This window comes from Nannospalax galili, unplaced genomic scaffold (assembly GCF_000622305.1).
Source record: "Nannospalax galili isolate Female #2095 unplaced genomic scaffold, S.galili_v1.0 scaffold858, whole genome shotgun sequence".
Lineage (NCBI taxonomy): Eukaryota > Metazoa > Chordata > Mammalia > Rodentia > Spalacidae > Nannospalax > Nannospalax galili.
The window spans coordinates 1,772,520-1,785,534 of record NW_008341877.1 but is presented as its reverse complement, the minus strand read 5'-3'; positions in this window follow the sequence as shown (position 1 = coordinate 1,785,534).

The following is a 13,015-nucleotide window of genomic DNA, read 5'->3' as shown; positions in this document are numbered from 1 at the left end:
AAAAGAACATTATTTTCATATATAGATTTAACAAGAAATTTCAAGATTTGTATGTTTTTATATAGAATTTATAGGATATTGTTGAAATTCATTTAAAATGATCAGCATAAATATCTCCCAAATTAGTCTATAGATTAAATCCAAATCTTAATAAAAGCTGAACTGATTACCTTGTGACAGTTGACAAGCCATTCCTTAAATTCAGACAGAAATGTAAAGGATTCAGAATTGCTGAAATAATTTAAAAATATATTTTATTTAATGTTTTAACTTTTTAATTGTTATCGAATTTTTGTATATGTCGTACAGAAGATTTCAATCTGTCTCAATCATCTTTATACCTCCATCCCCACTGGCACCCTCCCATACCACTTCCCCACTGGAATTCACACATTCTGTTGTCTTAAGGCCTATTGTGTCATTAGTGTCCCCAGATGTCCCACAGGGCAAGTTCATCTACTGACATTTTAATTTAGTGTATGTGAGTGTTTTGTCTGCATGTATGTTAACTACACCTGTGTCATGCAGTGCATACTAATAGCAGAAGAGGGCATCAGTGGTCTTGTCCAAGGACACTTCTAGTTAACACTCCACCCCTTCCTCCGGCTCTTACATTCTTTTCACCAACATCTTCCACAAAAGTCCCTAAGCCTTGAAGGGGGTGAAAGCTGTGAGATGATCTTCCTCCTACTGTGGCAAGGCACTGACCATTCGGGTCTCTGCATCATCCATTTTCCATTTCTGTGGGATTCCATCTATTATAAGGATTTGGTGTTAAGCTCTACAAATGAGGGAGAACATACGTCTTTTGTTTTTCTGAGTCTGTGTTATTCCACTTAGTATAACACTTTCTAGAACAATACAATTCTTAAAAGGACAGGTAAGAGTAAATCCTCTTTATCTTGAGTTCAGTAAAATTTTCTTAGATTTGATTCTGAAAACACAAGCAACAAAAATAATTTGACCTACCTTAAAATGAACAACTTTTTGTTACAAATATGAAGAAAGAAAGGACAGCACACAGATTGTGAAAGTGGGCTGGCAAATGATATGTATGGATGAGGAACTTTATCCAAAAGGAAGAAATACAACCTCTTAAGGTTAATATTTGAAAAAAGATAATTCCCAATACACAATAGGAAAATGATGTGAGCAGACATTTCCCCAAGAAAGATATCCAAATCAATAACAGTTATATGAAAATAGCCTTATTAAGAAAATCAAAATCTGATGACAACCTTTCCTACATATGAGGCTAATTATCACATTTTTAAAGGATAGTAATGACTGTTGTAGAGGATGTGGACAAATTAGAAACATGTTCACTACTTGTGGAAATGTAAATGGATGTACCTGATTGGAAAACAGTGTGGAAGTTCTTCAAAATCTTGCAAATAGAATTGCTAGCTAGACCAACACTTCTTCCTCTAGGTACATACTAGAGAGAAGTAAGAACATAGTCCTACATAAAAGTTTGTACTTGAATCTTCATAGAAGCATTATTCATTATGGCAAAAATATTGAATCAGCTAAAGCTCAGTTGCCCATTAACCAATGAATGGATAAGAAAAAACCTGAGTGACTTCCCAGTTTATGGAAGGTAAATCCATTGAATCTGTAGTTGATTAGTGTGTGCCTAGGACTGAGAGAACAGGGTTCATTGGTAGGGGCTCAGGACCAGTTATCGTTAAGATCTCTCTCTCTCTCTCTCTCTTTCACACACACACACATACACACACGCACACACACATACACACATGCACTTGGAGAAATGTTCCAAGGTTAGATTGTGATGACAGTAATATAATTCTATAATTATGCAATGAAACATTCATTAAAATGAGTGCCAATTAATTGGCAACCATGTGCCAATTAAAGTGTTAAAATGGAATATCAAAAACACCAAAATCACAAATTGTTGAAAGTTTTAGTCAAAAACTAGTTGTCTTGTGATCTGCCAGTTAAAGAAATGGTGATTCATGCCATTAAGGGGCCCCTTCATGTAGTTGTCTACATTTCAGAAAAGTGTTTTATTATGTGCCAGGTTGGTTATTTCGTCTAAAAACCTTTTAATGTGAACATATGTACAATTAAACCACACATTGGCAAATGAATAAGAAATTAAGTGGTTTTACCAAAATTGGATCTCTATAAAATGGATATATATGTATATATATATAAATTATATATCTTAGTATATATTGTTTTATATATGTGATTTATTTCTAATTTTTAAGTTGAATAAAATGTTTATATATCACATTGAACATGTTTAAACATATGCATACAATGTGGGATTAAATATTACCTAATACTTTGTTTCAGTGCTGTGACCATCTCTCAATGATTTTCAATAGTGTGATTCTTTATTATTAACTGTAGTTACCATTGTATACTACATTTTTAAGACTTATTTCCTTATTTGACTGAGGTTTGCATCTTTTAACTACCATGTCACCAAGTACTCTAACTCTACCTCCTGTAAACCATTCTGCTGTCTCCCTCCATGACCTCATCTTTTTGGATTCACTTGTAAAATCATGTGATATTTGTCATTTTGTGGTTAGCTTATTTCAGTTAACAGTGTTCTCTAGATTCAGCTATATCATTGCAAATGACAAGATATCCTTCTTTCTTGAGGCCTAATTGTATTTCATTGTGTCTGGGTACCACAATTTTCTTTTTCCATTCATTCCTTGATTGAGACAGTTGATTTCATACAATGATCATTATGAATGATCATTCAATGAATATTTGAAAGGTGATATCTCTTCAGCATGTCAATTCATTAAAAATAATCATCATCCATTCTTCTTATACTGTTTCTGATGGACTTAGATTTTTCCAAGATTATTTCTAGATGTGCCTACATCATCCAGTCTGAGTATATTTGAACCTTTTAGTGATTTTTTTCTTCTATTGATAGGAATGTTTTTCTTCTCTACACACAGTCAGTTTTATTCTTTGAATAATGACAATGAATTTGATTCGTTCAAACAAAATAAATTTACTCCACTTAGGGGAACAAAGACCTAGAATTCTAGTGGCATGTACAATCTCTGCTGAACAAGAAAAACCCCAGAACCAAAGACAAGGGGGGAAAAGCAACTTTCAAAACCTACATATCAGGATAAGCAAAAAGGAATGTTGGATGTGAACTCATGAATGCCCAGCACATGGTATCTTCCAAGGCTAAAAACCTGTCTCTGTTCTCAATAACGGAGTATTCTGGCAGAGATGTCTGTGACCATCTGATTGACTTGGAATGTGACAGGGCAGAAGGGTTAGCAGTTCCAAACATTTGCTTCTCTCAGGGACTCCAATATTTCACTGTATGAAAACTTGGCAATGTGCCCATTTGTTGAAATAAAATATAGTTTTTGCTCCCCTTCTCCCTTGCCAGTGTGCATTGCATGACAACTGGAAGCATGTCTGATCACATAAGAAAAATTCTGATTGACTGAATCCCTTAATTCAACTTTGAGCATTGCCTCTGACCCAAATACACACAACCTGGGGACTTTAATACCACACGTGGCAGTTATGTGTGGAAACGAAATGGACCTGTCTTTCTTTCTTTATGTACAGAGAGAATAAAGTGCCATCAAGGAGGCCACCTCTTTGGTTTGGGGTTACTCAGACAGAGCTGAACTGAATTCTGATTGATGTCTTAGGGTAAAGGAATGGTCACATTCCAGAATTTTATTTTATTTATTTTTAAAAAATATTTTATTTATTATTTTTATTTTATGTGTATGTGTGTATTGCCTGCATTTAGGTAAGTGCGCCCATGTCATGCAATACCTATGGAGAACAGAAAAGGCTGTCGAATCCCCTGGGACTGAAGTTAAGACAGTTGTTAGCTGCCATGTGGGTGCTGAGACTCAAACCTGGGTCTTCTGCAAGAACAACCAGTTCTTAACCTATGAGCCATCTCTCCAGCCATGACATTCCAGAATTTTAGAGAACCCTTACATTTGGCTTCCTGTAGCCCAAGAATCCTTTGAGTTGCAACAAACCATGAGTGTATCTAACGGTGAGACAGCATTAGATCACTTTATGTTGTTAGAAAATACTTGGCGTTTTCTGTTTTCACCAAATACAAAGAAATTTATTTGCATTCACAAATTATTCCTAACCTACCAGGTTGTTAAATATATGTTGCTTCAGCACAAGTCATTTGGCTGAAGGTATTGAATTAAAAACAACCCATGAAGATACCGTTTTATTCCAACTCTGTCTGCTGAACAGTTCTCACACAAAAGAGCACAGGTAGCAAAACTTCATCTCCCCTAAATGCACTTCAATACGTTTTAAGTGTAAAAACCTAATTTAAAATAATGTCAGCATCTTTGTGCTGTAGAATATGAGGCTCAGCATCTTTAAATTATTTAAGAGGTCCACAGAGGACCAGTTATGCTTATAACGTCAGATTTACTCAAAGAATGGGGAGAGCAAAGCAAAGTGTTGAATAAGGGTTTCCTATGCAGCTTCATTGAGTTATTTCTGCATTGTGTAATTGCAATGGTCCTTCCAAACTTTAAAACAAAATCGGAGAAGCCTGTACATAAGCCGATGAGACCGATTCTGCTTGTCAGTTTTGTGGTTTTAAGGCAAATATTTGCTTGTTTTCTAGCAATGCTGCTTCTATCTTCTTGGGTTTTATTTTCTAACAATACAATTCAGCCAAAAATATCATGAAAGAGAGTATGATTTACTATCTCTAAAACTCATCCTGTTTTCTTGAAATAAGAAGCAGGTAAATTCTAAATATATATATATATTGTATGCAACTATCTTGTTTGCCTCATTTCCAAGTAGTCTGGCATGTAAAAGAAACCATCCTTCACCCCTCTTAGGGCAAAGCATACTATAGGAGTAATTTTAGCACCCTACTAATTGAGTAGATGTGTGAATTCACAGAGACTTCTTGTGGATTTTAAAGTGATAAGGCAATACATGAAGAACTTTTAAAACTGAGTTCTATCCACAATGAGCATGGCCACGAGGTGGGAGGTTCCTGTAAATGAATTAATTATGAGCTTTCTAAGGCTTCTTGGGGTTTTAGAGTTCGTTATCAGAAGTTGGAAAGATGTGAATGCTGCATCTACTTGGCTGTTTGGGAAAATGGATTGTACTGGAGCTAACTGATGGCCACCCGACCATGGAACCCCTTTCCACATTAAGGCTATAGGTATGGCAGGTATAGAAGCTTCACTGAAGCAGGCTGGAGGGAACCAAACGGAAACTAAACCTTTTAATGATGTGTCAGTTAATGATAATTTTGGAAAGAGCAGACCTCAGAGCATAACAGAAACTCCTTTTCTGTATGTTACTGAGTTCTCTATGGAGCCTTTCATAGAGTTATCTTCCAGTCTATTGATGACTTAGTGTAACTCAGACATAAACAACTTACACGTGACAGGTCATCTAGTATTCCTGGGAGGTCATCAATGTGGGTTGTGTGGGTGAGGCACCTCTTATACTAAGTAGTCTCTGGTATCCCTCAAGGAACACTGCCTATTGAATTTCTGAGGGTAAGTATTGAGTATATCTATTTTCACAGCATTTAAAAAAAATTTGGAAAGCTTCAGACTTTGATTCTGAATTTAAAAAATGATTTGTCATTTTTCAATTTTACCTGTATGAGTGTGTTGCCTGAATGTGTGTAAGTGCACCTATGTTGTGCAATGCCCACGGAGGTCAGAAGAGGGTGGTGGATCTCCTGGAACTGCAGTTAAGGACAGATGTTAGCTACCATGTAGGTGCTGGGAATTGAACCCTGGTCCTCTGCAAGAGCAGCTGCTGCTACTAACCACTGAGCAATCTCTCCTTCCCCTGATTCTGAATTTACTCTTGTCTTGCCCCTTTCATTTATAGTTCTTCAGAAATCATGAGGTTGCCCAGTTGGGGCATCAGATGTCCAAGTTTCCCATTCTCTCCATGTTTTGTTCAGCTACTGTCTTATCCCTCAGTGCTCCCTATTGACTAGCATGTGTGATTTGAGAGCCATAAAGAAAACACTGGGGACAAGGTGTTATGGTAAGAATGGGGAGCCTAGAGATAGGCAGAGAAGGGGCTGGGGGATGGAATGAACAAAATCTCTACTGTTTTATATAGTGGCCCTGGCCCCCTGTTATCATAACCCAAGCTCCATTTCCCCATTTCACTCAGTTTACAAAGATTTTTTGTCTTCTCAAACTTACTTGTTTTCATTTACAACTTACATTCCAATCGCTTCAGGATTGCTTTGAAAAAATGCATATAACACTATTAGCTAACTGAAAATTAAAATATTGAGGTATACACATACACACAAATAGAGAAAGGGATTGAGAAAGTTAACATTTCTGTAGCTATGCCTTAAAGTTAATATGATCCTCTGGAGGTTGGAGTAAATATAAGGATGGTGTATTACCTAGACATCAAACATCTATTAATTCGAAGATGATTGATGCTTCAGTAGAGATAATTTTTGTGGTAATTCATTTGAGTCTAACACTTACATTTTTATGTTAAAGGGCATTGCATAAAATCATGGGCAATATATTTAGCACTTCACAGCAGCTGTAGGAACATGTCTACAAGGTTCCTGTTATAACACACACTGATGCAAAATCAGATCACACAGAGTAAAGACACTCCTTTAGGGACTGAGACAATAATTCAGCCATGTTCCTTTTCAGTGACCTAATTTAATACAATAACAAAACACCCATAAAAGAGAAAAAATGATCATTAACTTGAGGAGGTAGTGGACGAGTCTTTTGTGTTGTTTATAATAATTTTCAAACTGTATATATTGCCCCGTATTCTTTCTTCAGAGAATTTCTGTGATATCATTCCCTGAGAAAAACTCCATGTTTTTCAAGTTGGTCATACATTGGAGATGTACTTTTCTCCACATGAGCATATTTTCACACTTGCGCCTATCATGTACAATATTGATCATCACAGTCTTCAAAATGTAACTAGAAATTGAAATAATTGTTTAGTGCTTTCCAATGAGCTGAAAATGTGAGATATTTAAAGCATACATTACAGTTTTCCAAAATGTTAGTGCATCATCTTTTCTAATCCCCATAACAACTCTGTAAGATAGAGCAAGTGTTTTGACCCATTTAAAATTTGTCTTGATTATTAAAGTTATGCTATTTCAGAGAAAATGCACAGGAGAATTGGAGAATTGTTTCTGGCAGTAGAAGGATAGAAAAAGTACTAAATAACAATTGTGTTACTAATTGTAATTGAGTTGTAATAAAGATTTTTCTGTGGCTGGAGAGATGGCTTAGCGGTTAAGAGTGCTGACTACCCTGGCGGAGGACCCGGGTTTGATTTCCAGCACCCACATGGTGGCTAACAACCATCCATAATTCCAGTTCAGGGGATCTGGCACCCTCTCCTGACCTCCGTGAACATTACACAACTCAGGTGTACCTACCTACATGCAAGCAATACGCTCATACACATAATGTAAAAATAAAAATAAAAAAGATTTTTCTGAAAGAGATGAAATTTTAAATTAAAAGTGGTTAAAACATCATTAAACAACATACTTCAGTTTTTCTGTGACTATACAATGACTGTCCCCAAAAGGCATTGACTTTTGTTACCAAATTAATATTTAATTTGCAATACAGTTCATTTAAACATAGCTATCAATATTTGCATATACATACTGAAATTCATACTTAAATACACATACAAATGCAACTGGGGTTATAGTATACATAATATTTTAATTTTTATTCATTTCATATTATATCTTCAGATCATAATAGGACTGACTTTTTTTATGCCACTGGTTTCCTCTCTAAAACCTTAGGCTTCGGATGGAGAGTTTGCTCAGAGGTGAACAGCAGTAGCTGCTCTTTCAGCAGACCATGATTCGGTTCACAGTATTAGGTGGCAGCTGACAACCACTGTAACTCCAGTTCCAGGGCATCTAATGCTCTCTTCTGGCCTCAGTGCGTACTGTATCCACATAATGAACTTGCATACTGCAGGTAAAACACTCATTCACAAGAAAGAAAAAAAAATTGCCAGATGTGGTGGCCCACAACTTTAATCCCAGCATTCAGGAGGTAGAGGCAGGTGGATATTTGTGAATTTGAGTTCAGCCTGGTCTACTTAGTGAGTGCCAGGCCAGCCAGTACCACACGGTGATATTCTATCTGAAAATCCTCAAACTCAAAGTCTTTATCACATGGGGATGCTCTCTGCCTTGCTTCCTCAGCCCTGTACTTCACTCAAAGCTGGGGCATCATCTGAACAATTCCCAGGTGTTTTACTATTGAGGAGAATGACTTGCCAACCCCTGGCTGTGCCTTGAACTGAGGACTGATCTTTCTTTTCTAGATCTCTCTCTGCCCTGTGTCAACTTTCTTCTGAATTCCTCTGTGTGTACATTTGTATATTAATATATTCTAATTATACATGTTCTAATGTTATGCCTCTAGCCTTTTATTCAGACTTCTGAATCTTTACTTGATTATTTGGTTAGGATTTCGAACATAGCGTATTTGATTACGACTGAGGCCCTGGTCACCATGTGTACTTGCTCTTCCCATCTTTTCTTAATATATGGACAAATCTCACTATCCCTTTCCTCACGGCAAATCTTTTGCATATCTAGACTTTAATCTTTCATGATCCCCAAACCCATATAACCTATCAATAAGTTCTGGTGGTTATATCATCAAAACATGTGTGAATCTGACCTAGCCTCTTATGTAAAACTCTTGCTCAGCACGACCTCTTTCCTGTGCTAATGCTATGGTCTGCTCGCAGCCCCTGTGTTTGCAACTACATGCGATGCAGACACTTACAGCAAACACAATTTTAAATCTCAGAAGAGCTCTCAAATTTAAGTGACCAAATGTCCCCATTATTTTTCATGTGCTCCTTAAGAGGGGACACAGTCTACATTATTTTATCACTGAAATAAGCTTTTCATGTGCATCCATTCTCATGCTTGGCCAAACAAAACATAAATTTAAGAATTATGTCAGCAATTCGGTTTCTTCTACTTTTTAAGGGCCTTTTATATAAGTGGCCAGTCAATTTAAAGTTCAGATGCACTATAAGTAGTGGGTTTTTTTGGCCTTTTTGAGATAGGGTCTGCCTGTAGCCCCAGCTCTCCTGGAACTCATTATGTAGACCAGACTGGCCTTGAACTCACGGAGATCTGCCTGCCTCTGCCTCCCCAATTGCTGGGATTAACGGCATGTGCCACCACGCCTGGCTTAAGTAGTGGTTTTTTAAACATAATCTCATGAAGTCTAGCCTTCATCATTCCAAAGAACCTTTTTAATTGGCAGGATTACAAAAGGGGACCCAAAAACTTTCTTTCCTCTAGTGGGTTCTTCTGATCCTTCCATCTAGTACTCCCTGAAAACAAGCTTAACCACCTTGTTTCCATCACTTACTGGTAAGCCATACCATCAAAGATTATTCTTACAACTGAGGTGCCTCACCACGTGTATTACCCTCTATTCCCTTTTCTGATAGAATCACTCAATGCCAAGTCCCAAAGTACTTTGTGATTCCCTCTGGACTGATGTCTCTTGTAACCGAAATCATTTATAAACTCAAAATTTCTCCTTTGAACAATGCTTTTTTATTAATTTATCCCTGTGACACTTGATTCTTCTGAGGGGACAGAACTCTCTGTGTGGCCCATTGCAGTATCCATTCAGAGCCTGTTCTTTCAGTTCCGCTAACTGTTCTTGGGTTCTTTCCCATGTCCTTTACTAACCACTCCCATTACAGACTAAACTTTGTAGCCCCAGTAACTCTAAAGCCTCAAGAATCTCAAGTTCAATCATATCCCTTTCTCACCACCATACTCTCTTCAGTTCACTTTCTGTATTGATTACCCACTCTCTTCACACATGTTCTCTGTTATTCTATCTGATTTTTATTCACCTAAATGCATCCTTACCTTTCACTGCCCAATCTTCATGTACTTTTACAGCCAATTTTAATTCCATGATCTTTCTGTTTTGAACCTTCCCTTGGTTACTTCCTTGCATTTTTCCTATTGTTTGTGGTGTTATCTATGAAAACACCAGCACTATTTCAGGTAAGCTTCTGACTATACTATGTACACATCTATGAACCAATGGGCTTTATTCATGGGGTCGGCCTTTCCCAGGCCTGCTATCACCTGCCCTGTGTCATATCACAGTGCCATGGTTCACCCTGCATACAGATGACCCCATCAGACTCTTAAGTTATCAATCCTCTGAGGCAAGAGCCTTTGTTTTTTTTAATTTTTCTTTTTATTTTATTTAAAAAAATTTAATAACTACATGACTAGAAGCTTATCACTACAGCTTTAACATATTCAGTAACACACTCCAGAGCAAGAGTACATCTCTTCCACAAGTGGCTGTAAGTTTCTATGTTCACGGTTGAATTAATACAGTTATACAATATTGGCATGGTGGTGCATGCCATTAATCCCAGCACTCAGGAGGCAGAGGCAGGCAGATCTTTGTGAGTTTGAGGCCAGCCTGGTCTACATAGAGAGTTCTAGGACAGCTGGGGCTACAAGGAGACCTTCTCTCAAAAAAGACAAAAAAAATCTCCATTTCATTTTAGAATATATTGATCCCTACAGAAAGACTCATTGTTTTTGCTACTAACACTGAGATGTTGGCACATGCATCTCTAATCTGTATGTGTCTATTAATAGTTATAATCCATTGCACTTGGATCCTTGGTACCTGTGTATGTCTATAAACTCATCAGGTAGATTTCAATGGTAATGTTTATCACCTCTACTAATTAAGATGACATAAATTTTCATGCTTCCTCCTCAAATATAATACATTAAAAAATTTGTTGATTTGTGTGTATGTGTGTGTGTATCACACAGAACATCCCAAACCATGTTGTTCAACTATACACCCACTCCCCAGATGGCACCCTCCCATAGCCTTCCTCCCCACACTAGAACCCTTATACTCTGATATCCCTGCTACTGTCTGCTGTGTTGTCAGCAGCCCCAGCCATTCCCCACTACTTGTCCATCTGGTAAACCTAGTCAGCGTATCTAGAGGTCTTTGTTTTAGGAAGGTCAGCTGTTCCTCATGTAGTAGCAATCAGTTGTCAATATTCTTTTAGATAAGATTGAGGTATGCTGTTCATTTTCCCAGTTCTATGCTGGGTTACTATCTGGGAGTCCCTTTAGCCACCCTGGCCAACAGTTCAAAAGAAGGTATCTCCTATCTGGCATTGTTCCTTGTTGTGTAGCCTTTAGCTATGCATATGGACTCTTAAGAAATTATATTGGCCCCTTTAATCTTTGGTTATACTTACCTTTTGGGTGTTTAAGGCCATACAGTTGGCCCAGATAAACCAATTTATTTTTTATTCTTAAGGTTGTTTGAGGATATGTTCCTCAGGGGTTACATGGGCTTGGGAGGAGCCCTTGGCTCCTTTCTTTTACCAGTTCCACCTATGTGAAGATCAATCAAGGGTCCTGCTTGACTATGGTTGCCTTTGCTTGGAAACGTGGAGGAAATGATTCCTCTGTGTTGACCCTCCTCTTTGTTGACTGGAAACGGGTTCAACTCCATCTGGTGGGGTCTCCTCAGCCTCCTTGATCAAGAGGACAGATGACCACAACAATTACAGGACATTTTGAGAGATACTCATAGTCCCCTGGAACTAGTTGACCTAGGAGGGCAAGGAACAAAAACTGCCTTTATGTCCCCCTGACCAAAGTAGTATAGGTCTTAAAGTATGTCTGTTAAACATCCAAGAAGGTTAGTTCCACCAGTCTGGTACTTTTAATTTCTGTGTGTCATGTAGATAAATCTTGGGTAAAGACCAATTGTTCTCAGATAAACCTTACCTAGAAATATACTTTTTGATCTTCTATGTATAATTTGTCAGTAGGTTGTTGGAGAAATATGGTTCACTCTGGTTTTTAAAACTAGCTAGGCATTATTTATCTCGTGCATTGTCTAACCCCTCCATCATGGTTTTCCCACTTAAGACGCCCCCATATCCCCCATTTCTCCCATAATAATATCCTTTTCCTACGGTCCTATCTCTCTTGAGCTCCTTCTTTCCCTTTATCCCCGAGGTTCCTTGTATACCCTTCCCTCCCCCTCCCTTAAACTAACCCAATTTTTATCCATAGCTCCCATATAAGGCCTGTTTCCTACTGTTCTTCTCTTTCAGATTCTTTCTTTTCCTTTACCTCCCTGTTTCCTTTCCATTATCCTGGGTCCTGTAGTTATAGCTGGACACATACCCACTTATCAGGGTTTGGGTCCAAGATCCACATATGAGGGAGAACATATGTTGATTTCTTTCTGAATCTGTGTTACTCCACTTAGTACAGCAGTTTCTAGTTATACCCATTAACTGCAAATTTCATGATTTCATCTTTCTTTATTGCTGAGTAAAACTCCATCGTTTAAATGAACCACATTTTCATTATCCACTCATCAATTGAGGGACACTTAGGTTGCTTCCATCTCTTAGCTATTGTGAAAAGAGCAGCAACAAACATGGATGTACAAGTGTCTCTGAGATAGGATGAGTTCTTTGGGTATATGCCAAGGAGTGGTATAACTGGGTCAAATGGTAGGATCATTTGTAGTTTTTTAAGAGTTCTTCACACTGCTTTCTGTAGGGGTTGAACCAGTTTGCAGCCCATCTGCAGTGGATGAGTGTTCCCCTTTCCCCACATCCTCTCAATGTTTAGTATCATTTGTTCTCTTGATCTAAGGCAGTCTGAACGGGGTAAGATGAAATCTTAAAGTGGTTTTAATTTGCATTTCCCTAATTATTAGTGATGTTGAACATCTTTTTTTAAAATTTATAGATATTTTACTTCTTCTTTTGAGAACTCTCTGTTCAGCTCATTATCCCATCTTTTAATTGGGTTACTTCTTGTCTTGATTCTCTGTTTTTTGAGTTTGTTATATATTCTGGATATTAAACCTCTGTCAGATGTGTTGCTGGTGAAGATTTTCTCCCATTCTGTGGGTTTTCT